Source organism: Rutidosis leptorrhynchoides, chromosome 11 (assembly GCF_046630445.1).
Source record: "Rutidosis leptorrhynchoides isolate AG116_Rl617_1_P2 chromosome 11, CSIRO_AGI_Rlap_v1, whole genome shotgun sequence".
Lineage (NCBI taxonomy): Eukaryota > Viridiplantae > Streptophyta > Magnoliopsida > Asterales > Asteraceae > Rutidosis > Rutidosis leptorrhynchoides.
In genome coordinates this window covers 232,907,985-232,913,227 of record NC_092343.1, presented here as the reverse complement: position 1 = coordinate 232,913,227, position 5,243 = coordinate 232,907,985, and the positions used below count along the sequence as shown (strand labels likewise).

Sequence of the window (5,243 nt, the reverse complement as noted above, 5' to 3'; positions counted from 1 at the left end):
GTCAAGGTGGCGTGTCAATTAAATTATACAACGCAAGATTTAGATAGAATAAGAGTAGATATGAGTAGAAGAGTTAGAGTATAAATGCACAATTTGCCAAGTAATTCCTATGTCAAGTCTATATGCCGGTTGTAGTCTAGACTCACCAATGTACCCTATGACTCGGGGTCGACACCAATGAACTCTAAATCCCTACAACCAAGGCTCTGATACCACTTGTAGCGACCCCGACAAATCGTCAAATGACGGCGTCATCTACGTATGGTCCCATTACATGTGTCGTAAGTCTTTATAACAAAGTTTGACCGAAAATATGTCGCATTCATTTCATAAAAGGATGTTTCAATGTTTACAAAAGAAGTTCCCATAACGAGTACATAACAATGGTTAAAGTTTGTATGAAACACATGCGACACAATTTAAAGTAGCCAAAATACGCTCCACGTATGCAATATACTCGACATCCAATGCAAGTATCAAAAAGTATGTGCGGAAGCATGCATCACCTAAGTTCAAGGACCTGAGAAAACATAGAGAATCTGTCAACGAAAACGTTGGTGAAATCATAGTTGTATGCATAAAGTATATTTGTATCACAAGGTTTAGTATAAAACGTTTATCAAGCGTATACATCTCAAAAGATGTGTTTGTATCACGAGCACCCAATTATCAAGCTTAACTGAATCTTACCTCTGCATAATAGTGTTACAACCTACACTATACATTGAAAGAACGTTTCATTCCTTCGAATGAGGGTTCGTTAAACCCGCATGGCCACACAACATAATTTCTCGCTTACACCCTACAAGTGTAACTAATGATAATTGGACTTGAGGCTTTTCGTTCTAACTCGTATGTATCTTTGCTTTTGTATAGTATTCAAAACGTTAAAGTATGAAAAGTATATGTAAGTATGTATTGTATATGTTTTCTCATCCCACGATTTTTAAAGTATAAAAGTGTTTGAAGAGTGGGCTATGATCTCACCTTTGATTGCAAGAGTGTAATAGTACTTCAACAAGTAAACGTGCAAAGAACAATGCTAGTCTCGACCTAAACAAATAGGTTGTATCAATAACGATAGTCACGAAGGGTCAAAGATGTTCAATTAGTCCTATGGCTCGACACGACTCGATTATGTAGCATGTGAAGCAAATTGTCAAGTTTCATGCAAGATATAAGTATAGAATCATGTTAGAAAGATTGCATAATTAATTGGTTAAGTTTGACAAAAAGTCAAACTTGGTCGGGTCAAAGTCAACGAAAAAGTCAACATGTTCGGGTCGGGTCCCGGACTATTTTTCTATGCTAATTATTCATATACAAGTGTATTAAAACAAGTTTCATGTGAATCGGAGGTCAATAGCTAGTCAAACTTTTCGCGTGAAATGGGACAATTTGAGCAGATTCTGGCCAGGCCTATTGGCGCGCCGCGCAGGTATAGGGGCGCGCCGCGCCACCCACTGGGCAGGTCTGTTTCTGCTTTTCCACAAGTATGCACGAGCCAAAACCAATTCTAACACAACACTTGACCCGCAAACACTTATAATGCCTATCATACATCGTTGGAAAGGTATTTTGACGAGGGATGCAACTAAACACATATCATCAATCAAATTTCCACTTACAACAACCAAAAACCACAATTAATGTTCCTCATTCAATGCATACAAGTCATAAATGCCATTTAATGATTTGGTAACCAAATTACATGAACAATATGCCGTTTCGAAGGTAATTAAGCATACAACACAACCTAACACTTACAATTAGCATTTCGTGTCATTTAAAGCATCAAAAGTCCATTTCTAGTTCATGAAACCCTAACTCAAATTCACCAAATTTCATAATCAAGTTTAGAAGGTTTCTTTAACCAAACCATACATCATAACGAAGCTAGTAACACTAGGAATAAGATTAAAACATGAACTCTTAGCATCAAACAACATATGAACACTCAAAATTCAAGATTAAGCATGTGAACTTTCAATATGAACTAGTTACATCAAAATAGCAAGAACAAGCATACAAAACACATAATCATACTAGACTTGAGCCATAGACACTAATTAACAACCTTTTAACTCAAAAATCTCAAGAACACATAATATTAGTGATTTTAGAAAGTTACCCAAATTTGATGAAATCGGTATGGAATCGAAGAGGAGATCACGAGGAGTTCAAATATGTAATTTGTTTTGATCGAATCCTTCTTGAACGAATTTGGATGAGGAATTGCTTTTTGATGAATTTAAAGAATGGTGGAAGTATTAGATGAAAAGGAAAAATTAAATAAAGAAATGAGGTGGAAGAGTTTGACTAGTCAAGTGGCTAGTCACCACTTTGGTGTCTTGGCGAAACAAGTCCCTCAAGTTGCAATCGGGTGCGTTAAATTACCTAAAACAAGATAATTGAAACGCGTATTAACGGAAGATGTTATAAACATATAACGGAGTTTAAAATAGTTAAACGGAAAAGTTTACGGAAAAAGGCGGAATGTTACATTGAAGATCTAAATAATATGAATGTTAAGATCATGCACGAATATGATTATGAATATAAGCATGAATTGAAAGAAAGTTTTAAAAGTTTTAAGATTTTGGATCATACCTTGTTAATGATGATGAAGATTAATAAAAAACAAGAAGAAAACTTGGTGATCAAGATCAAATAACCCAAATAATGAAGAACACGCTTGAAAATCTTGATGAACACGAAGAACAAGCTTGAAGATTCGAATACCACAAGAGAGGGAGAGGGAGAGATTGTTTTTTAGAGAGGATTTTGGTGTGATTTGTGAATGAGAAACTAGGACTCTAGGGGTGTTTATATAGTGCAAGTATTAGAGTGTTAGTCAACATAAGGATGTTCTAATTAATGATTTTATTTTATTTTATAATTTTTAGTCAACAATAGGTGGTACTAGTTTATATATATATTTTATTTTATTTTTTTAGTCAACATAAGGATGTAATTGTTTAAGATTCTTTAGTCTCATTATTATTATTATTATTATTATTATTATTATTATTATTATTTTTTTTACATTTACTACATGATAAGTATTATTTTCTTTTTACTAATTCATGACTTGTATATATTTTTTTTATTTAGTTCCCAATTGTTTTATTATTTATATAAATGTCACTTTTTATTTATTACTCATAGGTTATTAGTTATAATATTACATAAATGCATAAATTTTAATTAGCAGTGAGTGTCGACTAACAGTTTATTATTTTCATCTTTTATTAACTTGTCAATTATTGCTCAAAGTTAATTAATATGTTTTATAACTCTTAACACTTAACAATTGTTGATTAAAGTTTAATCATTAAGTTTTAATTATATTATTTGGGCATTTAATATTGGGAAAAAAAATATAGAATGGAAAAATGAGGGTCGTTATAGTACCTCCCCGTTATTAGAAACTTCGTCCCGAAGTTTTAAGTAGATTTCTCGTTTGCATCAGCAGTTGAGAAAAGATGGGGATATTTCCGTATCATTTGGTCTTTGCGTTCCCAGGTATATTCGGGGCCTCTACGCGAATTTCAACGGACTTTAATGATAGGTATGTTGCTTTTAAGCGTTTGTTTGACCTCTCCTTCCATGATTTCTATAGGTTCTTCAACGAAGTGCATTTTTTCATCAATGCGGATATCATCCAAAGGAATAACAAGTGTGTCATCAGCAAGACACCTTTTAAGATTCGAGACATGAAACACATCATGTACTTGGCTAAGTTCAGTTGGTAGTTCTAATAGGTACGCCACGGGACCGACTCTTTGAGTGATCGTGAAAGGTCCAACATATCGTGGACTGAGTTTGCTTCGTTTACCTAAATGAATAACACCTTTCCAAGGGGATACTTTCAACATGACTTTATCTCCAACTTGGTATTCTATATCCTTTCGTTTCTTATCGGCATAGCTCTTTTGTCAGCTACGGGCAGTTTCTAAACGTTGCTTATGTAGTGACCCGAACTTTTCCATGTTTATATATATTAATTGAGATTGATATTTACATGATTAAATGTTTCCAACATGTTAAGCAATCAAACTTGTTAAGACTTGATTAATTGAAATATGTTTCATATAGACAATTGACCACCCAAGTTGACCGGTGATTCACGAACGTTAAAACTTGTAAAAACTATACGATGACATATATATGGTTATATATATAGTTAACATGTTTTTATTATAAGTATGTATCTCATTAGGTATTTTAACAATGAGTTATATACATAAAAATGAGACTATTAATTTAAGAAACTCGAAAACGATATATATAACGATTATCGTTATAACAACGTCTTACTAGGTACATATGAATCATATTAAGATATTGATACTCTTGGTTAATTATGTTAAATGATAAGTAAATATATTATTAAGTGTATTAACAATGAAATACATATGTAAAAATAAGACTACTAACTTAATGATTTCGAAACGAGACATATAAGTAACGATTATCGTTGTAACGACATTTAACTGTATATACATCATACTAAGATATATTATATATCATAATATCATGATAAAATAACAATTTAACATCTCATTTGTTATAATAAACAATGGGTTAACAACATTCAACAAGATCGTTAACCTAAAGGTTTCAAAACAACATTTACATGTAACGACTAACGATGACTTAACGACTCAGTTAAAATGTATATACATGTAGTGTTTTAATATGTATTTATACACTTTTGAAAGACTTCAATACACTTATCAAAATACTTCTACTTAACAAAAATGCTTACAATTACATCCTCGTTCAGTTTCATCAACAATTCTACTCGTATGCACCCGTATTCGTACTCGTACAATACACAGCTTTTAGATGTATGTACTATTGGTATATACACTCCAATGATCAGATATTAGCAGCCCATGTGAGTCACCTAACATATGTGGGAACCATGATTTGGCAACTAGCATGAAATATCTCATAAAATTACAAAAATATGAGTAATCATTCATGACTTATTTACATGAAAACAAGATTACATATCCTTTATATCTAATCCATACACCAACGACCAAAAACACCTACAAACACTTTCATTCTTCAATTTTCTTCATCTAATTGATCTCTCTCAAGTTCTATCTTCAAGTTCTAAGCGTTCTTCATAAATTTCAAAAGTTCTAGTTTCATAAAATCAAGAATACTTTCAAGTTTGCTAGCTCACTTCCAATCTTGTAAGGTGATCATCCAACCTCAAGAAATCTTTG

At 32.5% G+C, this 5,243-nt stretch overlaps 1 long non-coding RNA gene across 1 annotated transcript; it reads right to left on the bottom strand.

The window, feature by feature from the left end:
• Positions 1-310: 310 nt before the first annotated feature.
• LOC139876395 (uncharacterized) lies at positions 311-2,247 on the bottom strand. The gene is made up of 3 exons (XR_011768073.1): positions 2,132-2,247; positions 988-1,053; positions 311-520 (listed from the first exon to the last, which is right to left on the bottom strand). It is a non-coding gene; the product is annotated as an uncharacterized lncRNA (long non-coding RNA).
• Positions 2,248-5,243: the final 2,996 nt, after the last annotated feature.